We start from the raw sequence: 16,612 nt of genomic DNA on the forward strand, positions 1-16,612 counted from the left end.
CAAGATGTTGTAAATGCTCCTCCCAAGTCTTACTAAAGACTAAAATGTCATCAAAGAAAATCAAAACAAATCTCCTAAGCTGCTCCCTAAATACCTGATTGATGCAACTCTAGAATGTAGCAAGGGCATTGGTTAGCCCAAATGGCATAACCAAAAACTCAAAGTGGCCATAATGACACCGAAAAGTTGTCTTCTCAGTGTCCTCTTCCCTCATCCTGATATGATGATACCCTGACCATAGATCAATCTTTGTAAAAAAGCATGCACTATGTAACTCATCTATTCATGGGATGGGATATTTGTTCTTAATGGTCTTCTTATTTAGTTTCTTGTAATCGATGCACATGCACATCATCTCATCCTTCTTCTTTACCAACACTACTGATGAAGCAAAGGGGCTCTTACTAGGCCTAATATGCCCTATTTCCAACAACTCCTTAATTGCCTTCTCTATCTCATCCTTATGTTTCTTAGGATGATGATAGGGAGTAATCATGACTAGTTTGGCTCCCTCCTTGAGCTCAATAACATGCTCTATCCCCCTGTCAGGAGGAACCGCATGCGTAATCTCACCAAATACCTTAGTGTGCTTGTCAAGTATCTCCTAGATATCTGGTGGATGACTCTTCACCTATTGCTCTTGTGAAGTTGGCATAGTGAAGCATTTTTCTGCCCACTCTATGTTATTATGCCGAAAAAGTCTCTACATTCTCCTCATGGAAACTACTTTGCAACTCCCATCTGAAAGTCCTCTAAGTACAATAGTTCTTTCCTCATGTTGAAACTTCATCTCCAATTTTGCTAGGTTAAGTGTGAACTCTACAAGCGAGGCCATCCATACCATGCCAAGGATGACATCATAGTCTCCCATGTCTACCACATAGAACTCATCTTCCAACTCATAGCCATCTCCAAACCTGATGTGAAGATTAGATATCTTCCGAGTGCATAATAGTTTTTCACCATTAGCTACCATAACTCTAAATCTGGCATGTTCCTCAGTCTGTAGACCTCTCTTGGCTACCAATTGTGCATTTATAAAATTATATGTAGCCCTAGTGTTAATGAGTGAGATCACTTTCCACCCTTGGATAGTACCTTTGACCTTAAATGTGATTGCCTTCTGAGCCCCCGTTAATCGTGTTGATGAATTCTCATCCTTAGGAATGTTGCTCTCCTCTGTAGTGCTATCCTAATCTGAATTAGTGTGTCGTTCCTCCCTCTTTGACTGTGACTCCTCAGTTGAGAAATAATCCATTTGATTTGCCTTAGCCTTGAGAGGACACTTATGAAATAAATCCAAAGGCTCTCTGCAATGAAAACATAACTTCTTCTTTCTTAAATCATTCAACGTGTCATTATCCAACTTATCTATTTTTGACTAAGCATCCTTATGAATAGTTTTTTTTTCCTTCTCCTTGTCCCTTTTCATATAAGAATTCATGTGCTGAAATCTGCTCCTAAATGAAGAAGCTGCTGAGTCATGAGCCTTTCTAGTGGCCTCTTGCAACGTAGTTGGGTCATGCCCCTTGACACAACCTCATAAGGGTTCTGAGAGTCCATCCATAAAAAACACTACTAACCTCCTCTCTAAAATATTTGTGACCAACACAGCTAACCTTTGAAACTCATTGATATATGTCTCAACTAATCCCCATTGCTTGAGTTGTGCCGACTCCTTAAACTGTAATTTAGGATCCTTGGTATTGAATCTCTCTATGAGCTTCTTAGTGAACTCCTCGTAAGATGTGATCTGAATATGCCCCGTGGTTACCATGCCATGGTGTCACCACTCATGTGCTAGTCCATCCAAGTGAATAGCCGCATACTTTATAGCCTCCTCTTTAGGCATATGATTCATCTACAAGTATGTATCCATCTTCTACACCCAAGCTCGTGCAGTCATCTTCCTTGAAGCATCATAATAAGGTAAAGAAAGTTTCCCAACTTTCTTTCTCAGCTCAAGGTTTTGACTTCTTCCTCCTAATCTGGGCATGTGTCTCATCCTCAAGTCTAAGTAATCTCTGAGAGAAATGTCTGCCTAAAACTCTGGTCCACTAGCCTCCCAATCCCCCCTGAACTGATCCTATAACTCTGTAATTTTTGGTTCATTAACTGGTTGAACTGGATCTCTGGGTGGAAAGGTGGGTAGAAGAGGTCTCGAGCTTACTATTCGAGCTTGGTGTGCAACATGTCTAAAGTTATCAACCTCATTACCATTGTTTTCATGTCCATTATTACCATTAATGTTGCCTTAACCTCCATTATCATTGCCCCTGTTATTGTTGTTTCCATTGTTGGCATCATCTGGATTAATATTGATGCCCATCTATCTAGCCATTAGTTGCAACATCATATCCATTCGCCTATTCTACTCCTATTGCATCTACTGCCCCTCCTATAATTTATCCAATAACCTAAACATTATATTTTCCTGATCTGGACCAGTATTCCTATCATCTTGGTTACCCATACTGTTGTCTTGTTCAAAGAATACTTCCTATTTGTCTGTATGACTAGATTGAATGGCCCTCTGCACGGATGAACTACCCTATTCATTCTACAAGTCTAAACTCCTACTTTGTCTTGCTTTGGTATTGCGGAAATTATAAAGCCCTTGTCGCATGCTTAAACATAGATGCTAAAGATCTCCACATGATGGCAAGACTTATAGCTCTAATACCACTATAATGGGCACCCCAGAAATGCCCATGAACTAAACCAATTTTTGAAAGCAATTTAAATGTCTTTGCATAGGTTTCAATCCACCACAGGATGACAGGACTTATAGCTCTGATACCACTATAATGGGTGGCTCTAATACCATTAGAATGGGCACCCACTGGTTATAACTTCATGAAACACTTTGCAAGTAAGCTCTAATACCACTGTAATGGGCACCCTAGAAATGCCACTGTAATGGGCACCCACCGGTTATAACTTCATGAAAGACTTTGCAAGAAAGCTCTGATACCACTGTAATGGGCACCTTGGAAATGCCCAAAAATTAAACCAACTGCTAAAATAGATTTTTTATGCAAACTAAAGATTGAACCGATGTTGAAATTATGTTAGTTCTCAAAATGATAAAATCAAGTACAAAGCAATGTATTCCAAAGGCCAAACCCCAAGGGAATGACGTCTAGAATGTTACAAGAGAGGATGAATGTCCTCTGTTGCCAAGAAAGATATGTGACTCACACATCCAAGCTCTTATCAAATGTCATTCACAAAAATCCCATGCTCAACAATGAGACTCTCACCCCTATTTATCCTTTTCCTTCACCCTTTTAGAAGGAACTAAAACATTAATTAATTGCAAATGCTAGAAGCTTCCCCCTTCCAATAATTAATGCACTCTCTAGAAACTCCTCCCTTGCAATACAATAATTAATTGTGCTTCTAGAAAATTAAATTACTAGAGGCTTCCACCTTTCCAATAATTAATACCCACTCTAGAAGCTTCTCCCTTGTAATACAATAATTAATTAAATATAAAGTCACCTTTTAATTTATTTAATGACTTTATAAGAAATTAATTTAATTTCCTCTTATGCTCCACTTAGACTTTGGAGAACATGAAGGCTAAAAGATGGGGTCATTACAAATCACTCAGGTTCTTGAAAGCATGAAAGATGACAAGGGGTTGGACTTTTAGGACTTTCCATGAACTATTCAAAATAAATACATGGATATTATGCTCAAACAATGGAAATTAATTCTCCAATAGACATTGAGGATGAGAGACAGGCTATCTCTTTGCGGTCCATTGAATAGGAAAATTTTGTTCAATCACAAGAATTCAAGAACTTTTGGATTAAATATAAGATGAAGGATTTTGAAGAGAAAAAGGTCAAAATACTTGAAGGATTTGATGAGTCTCATCATGTTGCAATAATACAACAGATGATGAGTGAGTTAGATTTAGATAACATCAAATGTAGAGAGGAAGAATCCAAAGAGATTGTGAAGAAAGGTGATATCTTGATTCTTCCAGGTTTGACCCTTAAAGATTTATTCATACTTGATCAAATAAGAAAGCAAGAAGATTTGACTTTTGTATCAAAATTTGGTTCATTAGATAAGGTAGAAGGCACCAATTATGATCCAAAAATAGAGACATTAGCCACCTAGGTGGCATTCAAAGGAAATAATCCAAAATTGATTGACATTTCAAAGGATGAAGAAGGAATGACCTTAATCCAAACTATGGAGAATACAGAGCCAGAAGTTATTGCTGCAAGACTCACTCATGAGTCAATGTTAAATCAAGCCCATATTAGGCATATGAAAGAAATGATCAAGGAATTGAAATAAAAAAAAATGGAAATGAACTCTATTATCAATAAGGTCATGTAAAGAATTGAAGACTTGAAAACAAAATAAGTGAGAAAAGACCAAATGAGATTTCTAGTGCCATGGTTGTTCAAAGAGCCCTCGTTGTGACTATGGAGGAAGTTCCAAGTTTAAAATTGATTCAGAGAGTTGGTCATCATGATTGTTCTTTACACACTAGATGAAGTGCATTCATACAGAGTTAATGTTATTCTAGATAAGTGTACTAAAGTTTTTGAAGGTTACAATAATGTGTCAAGTATATTGGATTTCTTTGAAAAAGGAATTGAAAAGATTTTGGAAATAGAAAGGAAATTGAGCACTTTAGAGTTTTAATTGAATAGATTATATGAAGTTACTAAAAGAGATATTAATGCACCTATTCAAATTAAGGATAGCATTGATTTTCTTGATAAGGTGTCAAAGAATTTAGCTTACATAAATCAAGAAATATAGAAACTTGGGAATAAACATAAGACAATCTCTATTGTACAGAACATTCATGCATCCCTTCAATTCTTGATGGAGATGGAAGGGTTAAATCACTTGAATATTGGAAGCAAGAATTCAAAGTGTTCCCACATATAGTGATAGAAAAGTATAAAGGTGATAAGACTTTCCAAATAGACACATTTCATAGATTTCTTAACAAGCTGATTGCCTTGGAAAATAAAATTGTCAAACACGTCAGCTAAGCTAAAAGAGCCTAGGGTAACAGATGGAATGATTTTCAAGCATTTTCTCCTACAGTTTCTACTTTCACGTGGATAACTCATGCACAGATAGCCAAATGGATTTAAATATACATGAAGGTACCAGAAGAAGTCAAGGTTGTTGTTGCAGAAGAAGATGTTGATGAGGCCTAATGATTTTATGCTTTATGTCTTTTCTTTTACATAGTTAGTTATTTAGTTATAGTTATGTAAATCTTTTTTGCTCATTTTGTTAATTAAATGTCTAATGTTCTTCATTATTTATCTTATATTAATACTATTGTATTGATGAATGAATATATTGCATTAATTTATATATATTGTCTCCTTAAGTTGTGGTTAAACCCATATAGGTTTAGGATTGCAATTATCTCTCCTTTCATCCAGTAGTTGATGGGGTGCACAATGTCTCTAAGGGTCTAAATAATAAGATTATGTGGGAGTTGACTCTATTTTCCCAAAGGATCAAAGGTTGGTCATTGCATATTTCTTGTAAGTGTATATATATGGTTGTAGGTTAATGAGGTTCAATCTATTAGTATTGCACATATCATCTTTCAATACCTTTACCCATTTCAAAACCTTTCTAACATTTTTAATTTTTCGTTGAGAATTATTGCCAAACTCAAGAGTATCACTAAGTATGCAATCACAATTATTATTTACCACCTAGGTCTTGCAGAGTCTAAAGTGTGGAGGTTGAAAAATGGTTGAAAAAGGTAAAGTTGTAGCCTTCTTCGTTGACCAAAATTGTGTTGAGTTTTCCAACATCAGGGTAGGCAAACATGTAGGAAGTCAACCAACAATTTTGTGCACCACCACAAACGCCCTTATTAAAATAGACAAATAATCAAAATTTACAATAGAGACACGGGTATGTGCAGGATCATGGTGAACCAAACTATGGCCTTAAGTGGCAGTGAAAAACCAACAAATTAGGGTTATGTCAACTTGACACATAATTTTAAAGTGGTTATGGACTTTATATCAAAAATTTGTAAGAAAATAATCTATAGAAAATTGAATTAGTTTCTAAACTACTAGACCTTATCAGGAGAAAAAAATAATTGATTGGTCAAAAGTTTGAATTTTAATGCAGTACTACGAAAAATTTCAGGGCAAAAATAAAAAGTAGGTGTATGCCTGACCACCTTAATCAAAATTAATTATAATATTTTTTTAATATAATTATAGATATGAAAAGTAGACTCATGCCCGGATGTGACGCATATTTTTCAGTATTTTTATTCCAAATAAATAATTAAATATGAATTTTCTACCAAAACTTTTTCGAAAAAAAAAGGTCCTGTGTCTGACCACCTTAACTAATAGAAAATTTTACCAATTTTTTTTTTTTCTTCTTATACTAGGCAAAGCATAGAATGTGACGTAACTTTTAGATTAAAAAAATGTTATACCAATTGAAAATTATAACTATTTTTCAATCAGTATGTCAATCAACACTTTACACTAATCTTCATTGATAATTAACTAATAAATACTTATCGATCTCAAAATTTGATAGAAATTATATTGATGGAATCTCGAGTGCAATATTAAAAAATTATTTTCATTTCATTCAATTTCGATTAAAATAACATTGTCAGACGGCTACCCGAAGTCTGAGTATCACTAAAACCCTCTTCAAACACGTCTTTTGGGTTGACCGGGTAGGCTTGGTAAATACCAAGCCTAATCGAATATCCGATTTGAAATTGGATATCCAATATGCTTCGGCAAAATTTGGGTGGGAAATTTCAAATCCCAACCCATTTTGGAGGGAAAATTGCATTTAAAAGTTATAGCTTATGATTTATAAATTATTTCACTTATATTACTATGTAAAGACGTATTTAAGTATATTATATATATATATATATATAATAACGTAATGTAAAGATATAAGATATAATCTATTAATATATAATAATATATTATGTTAATCATATTACAATCTATAAATATAATTTATATTATTATTATTTTTACTAAATATAATAACATAATATATATATATATATATATATATATATATATATATAATATGTATTATATATTATTATATTAATATGTATGTTATTAATAGATACATAATAACGTAATATTTCCATTAACTATAATAACGTAATACACACACACACACACATATCTGTGTGTGTATTATTAATATATATAATAACGTTATATATATATATATATATATATATATATATATGTTATTAATATATATGTATATTATTAATATATATGAGTCAAAAGGGGTCATAGGTAAACCATTGACCCCCTTTGACGCATTAAATGATGACATATGTCCCTAGGGGTCCTAGGACCCCTAGCGACATATTAAAATGGTTAATATGGGTCAAAGGGGGTCATAGGGTGACCTATGATCCCCGTTTGACCCATTAAATGATGACATATGTCCCTAGGGGTCCTAGGACCCTTAGGGACATATTATAATCATTCATATTGGTCAAAGGGGGTCATAGGGTGACCTATGACCCCCTTTGACCCATTAAGTGATGACATATGTCCCTAAGGGTCCTAGGACCCTTAGGGACATATTAGAATCGTTCATATGGGTGAAAGGGGGTCATAGGGTGACCTATGACCGCCTTTGACCCATTAAATGATGACATATGTCCCCTCATGGACATATTAAAATTGTTCATATAGGTCAAAGGGGGTCATAGGGTGACCTATGAACCCCTTTGACTCATTAAATGACGACATATGTCCCTAGGGATCCTAGGACCCCTAGGGACATATTAGAATGGTTAATATGTGTCAAAGGGGGTCATAGGTTGACCTATGACCCCCTTTGACCCATTAAATAACGAGTTATGTCCTTAGGGATCCTAAGACCTCTATGGACATATTAGAATCATTCATATGGGTCAAAGGGGGTCATAGGGTGACCTATGACCCCCTTTGACCCATTAAATGACGAGATATGTCCTTAGGGGTTCTAGGACCCCTAGGGACATATTAGAATGGTATATATGGGTCAAAGAGGGTCATAAGGTGACCTATGACCCCCTTTGACCCATTAAATGATGAGATATGTGCCTAGGGGTCCTAGGGGTCATATTAAAATGGTTAATTTGTGTGAAAGGGGGTCATAGGTTGATCTATGAACCCCCATGACCCATTAAATGACAAGATATGTCCCTAGGGGTCCAAGGACTCCTATGGATATATTAGAATGGTTAATATGAGTCAAAGGGGTCATAGGTTGACCTATGATCCCCCATGACCCATTAAATGACGAGATATGTCCCTAGGGGTCCGAGGACCCCTAGGGACATATTAGAATGGTTAATATGGATCAAAGGGGGCCATAGGTCAACCTATGACTCCCTTTGACCCATTAGATGATGGCATATGTCCCTAGGGGTCTTAGGACCCCTAGGGACATATTATAATGGTTAATATGTGTGAAAGGGGGTCATAGAGTGACCTATGACCCCCCACGACCCATTAAATGATGAGATATGTCCCTAGGGGTCCTAGGACCCCTAGGGACATATTAGAATGGTTAATATGGGTCACCCATTAAAAGATGAGATATGTCCCTAGGGGTCCTAGGACCCCTAGGGACATATTAGAATGATATATATGGGTCAAAGGGGGTCATAGGGTGACCTATGACCCCCTTCAACTCATTAATTGATGACATATGTCCCTAAGGGTCCTAGGACCCCTAGGGACATATTAGAATGGTTAATATGTGTGAAAATTTGACCCGTTAAATGACGAGATATGTCCCTAGGGGTCCTAGGACCCTTAGGGACATATTAGAATGGTTAATATGGGTCAAAGGGGGTCATAGGTTGACCTATGACCCCCCACGACCCATGAAATGATGAAATATGTCCCTAGGGGTCCTAGGACCCCTAGGGACATATTAGAATGGTTAATATGGATCAAAGGGGCTCATAAGGTGTCCTATGACCCCCTTTGACCAATGGACATATTAGAATGGTTAATATGGGTCAAAGGGGGTCATAGGGTGATCTATGACCCCCTTTGACCCATTAAATGATGAGATATGTCCCTAGGGGTTGTAGGACCCCTAGGGACATATTAGAATGATTAATATGTGTGAAAGGGGGTCATAGGTTGACCTATGACCCCCCACGACCCATTAAATGACGAGATATGTCCCTAGGGGTCCTAGGACCTCGAGGGACATATTATAATGGTATATATGGGTCAAAGGGGGTCATAGGGTGACCTATGACCCCCTTTGACCGATTAAATTATGAGATATGTGCCTAGGGGTTCTAGGACCCCTAGGGACATATTAGAATGGTTAATATGTGTAAAGAGGGGTCATAGGTTGATCTATGAACCCCCACGACCCATTAAATGATGCGATATGTCCCTAGGGGTCCTAGGACCCTTAGGGACATATTAGAATAGTTAATATGGGTCAAAGGGGTTCATAGGTTGACTTATGACCCCCCATGACCCGTTAAAAGACAAGATATGTCCCTAGGGGTCCGAGGACCCCTAGGGACATATTAGAATGATTAATATGGGTCAAAGGGGGTCATAGGTTGACCTATGACCCCTTTTGACCCATTAAATGATGACATATGCTAGGGACATATTATAATGGTTAATATGTGTGAAAGGGGATCATAGGGTGACCTATGACCCCTCACGACCCATTAAATGATGAGATATGTCCCTAGGGGTCCTAGGACCCCTAGGAACATATTAGAATGGTTAATATGGGTCAAAGGGGGTCATAGGGTGACCTATGACCCCCTTTGAGCCATTAAGAGATGACATATGTCCCTAGGGGTCCTAGGACCCCTAGGGACATATTAGAATGGTATATATGGGTCAAAGGGGGTCATAGGGTGACCTATGACCCCCTTCGACCCATTAATTGATGACATATGTTCCTAGGGGTCCTAGGACCCCTAGGGACATATTAGAAGGTTAATATGTGTGAAAGGGGGTCGTAGGTTGACCTATGATCCCCTTTGACCCATTAAATGATGAGATATGTCCCTAGCGGTCCTAAGACCCTTAGGGGCATATTAGAATGGTTAATATGGGTCAAAGGGGGTCATAAGTTGACCTATGACCCCCCACGACCCATGAAATGATGACATATGTCTCTAGGGGTCCTAGGACCCCTAGGGACATATTAGAATGGTTAATATGGGTCAAAGGCACCTATGACAACGTTTGACCCATGAACATATTAAAATGGTTAATATGGGTCAAAGGAGGTCATAGGGTGACCTATGACCCCCTTTGACCCATTAAATGATGACATATGTCCCTAGGGGTCTTAGGACCCCTACGGACATATTAGAATGGTTAATATGTGTGAAAGGGGGTCATAGGTTGACCTATGACCCCCACGACCCATTAAATGACGAGATATGTCCCTAGGGGTCCTAGGACCCCTAGAGACATATTAGAATGGTTAATATGGGTCAAAGGGTGTAATAGGTTGACCTATGAACCCCTTTGTCCCATTAAATGACGACATATTTATATACTATTAATACTATTGTAGCATAATAATAATAATATAAATAAACACTAAATATTAATACTATTATATCTATAGTAATAATAATAATACTATTATAGCTATAATAATAATATATATATTAATACTATTATGGCATAGTATTAATATATATATTTATACTATTGTAACATAATAATAATAATAATATAAATAAACACTAAACATTAATACTATTATATCTATAGTAATAATAAGAATACTATTATAGGTATAATAATAATATTGATACTATATATTAGTACTAATAAACCAAAGTCGGTTTCCCTTCAATAATTATTCTAATATTAATACTATTATAACAAAGGTTGTTTTCCCTCCAAATGTCATTGGAGAAAATCAGATATCCGATTTCTCCTGGCACCAGTTTCCAACATATCCCTATCCCTGCGGACCTGACAACATCACTTTTTCAAAAAAAATTCACGGGTTTTGCAAAAAAGTGCATTTTGGGGCCCAACCAATCGAAAAAAATTTGAAAATATAACCTTAGGTGTTCGAATTTGTCATCTCAATGGGGAGCAATAGTTGTCGAAAGGGTAAACGCAAAAGGAAGATATCCAATGAAGACATTGCGGCATATAGGGAAAGAGACAAAATGGAACACCAAAGAAAAAGAAAAGGTAAGCGAAATATCAGTCAAGTTGACAATGAATTAGTTGAAGGTGAAATCATAGAGTCAGATAATGAATATGTACAGTTAGGGAATGAAAATGTTCCTATTGAAAATGATAATGCCGAAATTGAAAATTTAGAGAATGAAAATTTTGAAGATGAAATGCTACCAAGTCATAATTCAAATTGCATAATTGACCATGTCGAACATGACAATGCACAAGAACGTTACATTTCTCCTAATTATAATTGACATGAAGGTTCTAAAACACCAAAATGGATAATTGAAATTGATGAAATGATTATTACTAGTTTGGAAGGGAAAAAATTGGAAAGAACCATTCGGTTATGGGCTTCAAGACTATGTCAGATGTTTTTCAGCAACAAGATAGTGGTAGAGCAATGTCAGCTTTTCATGCACTTATTAAAGATGCAAAAGATGAGACCTATGCTTTCCAAATTGAAGATTCGTGTCAATAAAAAGTTAGAAAGAAATGCCATTATTGTGAAGAATCTTTTCAATGCTCTCAATAGCATTGGAAAAATAATAGGGAGAAGGATAACAGAGTTGCTCGAAGGGTTATTACAACCTCTTTGGTAAGTCATCATTTGAGAAGGGATAGATATATGAGACAAACTTGTATTGATTTGAATCTAAATCGTACTACTTTGCGAAGAGCACTTAGTCGACGAGAGAAAATTGATGATCCTCTTCAAAATGAAACATGGGCATTTGGTGGGAGACTTCTACGTTTTGATAAGAAGCTATCTGATGATGTGTAGGAAGAAATTACACAATTTTTGCACTCAAACTCACGAGTATCACCCAATGCTAAAGATGTGTTAAAGTTGAGAATTGGCATCAGAGACTGCACGCCACATCCTAAGCACTGTTTGGAGGTAAGTCAAACTATGTTGTTCAAACAATTTAAAGAGAGTCATCCAAGTCTTCATATATCACAAAGGGCTTTTGAATCTTTGAAGCCATTTTATTTTGTGCCACTCAAAATTTGAAATACATGTTGTTGCAAATATCATGTTGAGTTTTCTATGTACTATCAACTATTGCGCTCCATCCATTCTACTTTGCATAGTAAAGAAATGTTGGAGGATTGTGGTGCTAGTGAGCTTCCAAAATCATCAAGAGACTTGCTAGATCAACTTTTATGTCGTAGAGTTGATGGTTGTTTCTTTTATAAAAATGTTTGCTTAAATGAGAAGTGTTTAGAATGTGGTTGCTTATCCAAGTTTGACACATGTTTCCATGAGGGGTGAAAACAAGATCTTGGAAAGAAAATAGTGAAAAAAAAGGTATATGAAATGGTGAAATACACATTGAAGAGTGGAGGTGAGAGATCTAGATGTGAATTGGTTGGAAAATATATTAGTGAGGCTAGTTTTATTTCAGATTTCAAGGCAAATCTTTTTTACAATTATTCAAGACATAGTCGTAGGTCGTAGTGGTTCAGTGGTTGTTGCTAGAACATGGTTGCAGACATACATGCTTAGAAGGAATGGAATTTCTGCATTCGAAGACTATTAGAAGCACAAAATAATTCTCATATATTCACATCTTATTATAGCAACAAATGTAAAGTTGTTGAAGCATCAAGGAAGATGAAAAGTAAAAGAACTTTTTACTATTGCTAATGTTGATCATGAAGCCCTATTGGAGACCCTAAAACAGAGAGAGGACCATATTGGAACACTCTACTAGGTATATTTACTTCTTATGTTATTTTTTTCATAATGATTCAATGAACTGATGATTATCTTGTTTAATACAATAAGTTACTAATTTTTTTATGATATTGGAATGTAGGGGGGGGTGGTATTGGGGAGAATTCCTAAGTTTTATGATGTATTATGATGTAAAATGTGAACTTTTTTTGTATATGGTTTTTGTAATAATGAAAAAGACAGGTTAAATTAGTTGCACATTCTAATTTGTATTTTGGTAGGTAGGTTCTTTGTAAGGAATTATAAGAGGAAGATATTGAAAAAGTTCTTGCAAATCATATTTGCATGTGATACAAGGCTATAAGGACAATTGTAAGAGTATCTATAACTATATGAAAGATAATTTCTTGCGGATATCTTATTACAAATTTGGTTTTTTCCTTATTTGACATAAAGTAGACATTATGATTATTAAAACTATTTTTACCAAACTAATCAAATAAGAAAAATCTAGAAAGTACGGATGAACAATTAGAATACTTGATTTCTTCCATTTTGCAAACAATCATGGCATTTGAAAGCATAAAGAGTCTAAATATTGTATAATGTTTTGAAAGACTTTCATATTGAAAAGTTGTAAAGGACCATGAGATTTGAACTTTAGTAATGTCTAGGTTTGCATAGGGTAAGTGAGTCATTACACAGGTCCTAATAAGGTCTTATAATAATTTCAAGTCATTTCATAAGTTGAAACATTCAATAAGTCACTTAAAATTTAGCTTATTGCTTTAGAAAATTCAAATCTTGAATGTAACGGCTACATGAGCATTTTGGAAGGAAACTCTATAGTTTAAATTTTATCAAATACATGGAACAATAGTGCAAAGCACCTAATTATTTTTCTTTCCTTGATGCAATAAGGTCTAGGGATAGATCTAATGATCTCCCTATGACCATCCACATTTGTAATGGACACAAGACCCCATGGTGCAACTATAAGCCTTGGCCATCAATTGGTCCAATAAAGTGAATTTTTGGTAAATTCCATGTTTTTTTAGGTAAGTCTAGATGTTTAGAACATTATTAGGATCCCTAGGAGTTTGTAGAGTCTATTTGCAATCAAGTTTTCAATAAAACTTGTCTTAGCGCAAAAATTGCAAAAAGTTGCTTAGCAACTTTTGCAATTTTCTTGACAACTTTTCAAAATCTAACTCCTAATGGCTCGAACTATTTGAATCATCAATGCCATTAGCTTTGAGTGGGTGGGTGAACCCTAGTGACACCCTTGTTCCAACCACGGAGACCCTCTATCGTCCGTGGCTACCCCGTACCAAGGAGTCCCCAAGGTTCTCTAAGTGCGTTTTGAGGTTGATCTTCTGAGGGTCATAACTCGGAGCTCGTGAGGGCTATCGATAAACTATTGAATTCTACAGGATGCTAATGTTGAGGCCTAAAACAACCCATCTCATTTTTGAGAGATCACATTCTGTTTGGATTCGACACAGTGACCTCCCTTGATGGCAAAACTCGCAGTGTGCCTCAGTTCATAGGTGCACCACAACATAACTTTGAAACCGCTGATCATGGCATCGAATCATCAGCACCATTAGCTCCGGATGGGTGGGTGAACCCTAGTTAAACCTTTTTTTTTGCCACGGAGACGATCCATCATTTGCAGCCACCCCATACCGAGGAGTCTCCAAGGTGCTCTAAGTGCATTTCGAGGTTGATCTTTCGAGGGTCATAACTCAAAGCTTGTGAGGGCTATTGATGAACTGTCAAATGCTACAGGATAGTGATACTGAGGCCTAAAATAAACTATATCATTTTCAAGAGATCACATTCCTTTTGGATTTGGCACAACCATCTTGCTCAATGCCAAAACTCACAGTGTGCCTCAATTCATAGGTGCACCACAGCGTAACTTTGAAACCGCTGATCTTGGCATCGAATCGTCAGTGCCATTAGCTCCGGATGGGTGGTTCAACCCTAGGCACACCCTTTTTCTGGCCATAGAGACCATCCATCATTTGCAGCCACCCCATACCGAGGAGTCTCCAAGGTGCTCTAAGTGCATTTTGAGGTCGATCTTTCGAGGGTCATAACTCAGAGCTCGTGAGGGCTATCAATGAACTGTTAGAGGAGACAAGTTTGTAAGAAGTAGTGGCTTAGTGTTTTTGCTAAAATAAGTTAGTTGGAAGGCTTTATTAGAGGGTCTTGGCCAAACTAGTGGGGTGTCTACCCACTCTCTAATTTTAGAGACAGTTAGGTTTTGGAGGGAGATTAGGGGAGCTCTACTACAACTATCCTTACCCTAGCTTGGACCAAGGTTGGTATCTCAAACTTGCTTCTTTTCCATTTCTTTCTTTTAGCATGGTTAAGCAAATATGCAAGTGTGGAGTTTATCAATGGAGTATGCATTGCATTGCATTGTGGAGTAGCATTCATGTGAGTGCTTAAATGGTGTTCATTCCATGTAGATTAGTGTGACGTCATTGTGCATCTTGTTGTATTGTGTGGAGTATTGTGAGTATGAGGTTTGGATTTCCTCTATTTTCTTGTTGTATTATGGGTGTTGATATTGTGTTGTGAAAATGTGACGTGCTCTTGAAAATTTCTTGTTTTATTTCTACTTGGTTTTGTTTTCTTGTTTTGTGCTTGAGTGTTGTTATGGGCGTGGGACTTACACTCACCCTTGTGGGAAGGGAAGAGAAGTCCAAGGTGAAGAGCTTAAGTTGGGTTCGAAAAATGTATTGAGAACCTTGGAGTATGGGCTCCATTGTATGCCATAACCATTCATATCTTGCTGGGGGTGATAAGGAAAGTATGGTGTAGAAAGGAAGTTTGAGGAGTTACAACTCATGGTAGTGGGTTTGGAGGAGGAAATGTGGAGGCCCCGAGAGGGCATTAAATTGTTGATTTATGATAGCCCCAAGAGGGCATGAAATTTGTTGAATTATGATAGCCCCGAGAGGGCATGCAATTTTTTTATTGCAGATATGGTTTGGTATGGCAAGTCTCCATTTTAGAACACACCTTCACCCTATGTTTATGGTTCCATCTGTGAAGCCATTGTGAAATAGTCTTGGGGGGAAATTGTTCAAGTTTGAAATGTAATGTTTATGCATTGAAATATTGTATGTGTATCCTAGTTTGAGCCTTGTTCCCTAGCACGGGGGTGGTCTCTTTGAAGCCTATGGTTAGGTGGAAAGCACCCATGGTCCTTGTTATTTTTGTTGTGTTGCATATGCAGATTTATGTCCAAGGGAGCAATGGAAATGGCTTGAAATGATCATCTTGTAGATTGATGTTGGATGAGAAAACTTGACATTGTGCCCTCATTTGTGAAGGCGGATTCACTAGCTTGTTCATGTTCTCAACGATCATGTTTGACAATGTTCATGCTACTCCATATCTTTCAATGCTCATGTTCCTTATGATTTTGAAAAGTCCCTTATGTTTCCCCATTGTGATGGAAGAAGATTGTATCATTGTTACGTAATGTACATGTAGAGGAAATAATTGATAATGTTGTATATGCATGTTTCATTTGGAGTTTATATTGTTATGAAAGCATTGGTATGAGTCGTAGATTTTCTTTGACATCATTGTTATCATTTGAAAATGTGAAAGAAAGTTTTCTCCTTGTGGTATTGTAAATGACTAGTTGATAATAAAAATCCATAGATGTTATATGATACCATTGATTGTA

Source organism: Cupressus sempervirens, chromosome 5, assembly GCF_028749045.1.
Source record: "Cupressus sempervirens isolate cs-2001-9-10 chromosome 5, ASM2874904v1, whole genome shotgun sequence".
In the NCBI taxonomy this organism is placed as follows: Eukaryota; Viridiplantae; Streptophyta; class Pinopsida; order Cupressales; family Cupressaceae; genus Cupressus; species Cupressus sempervirens.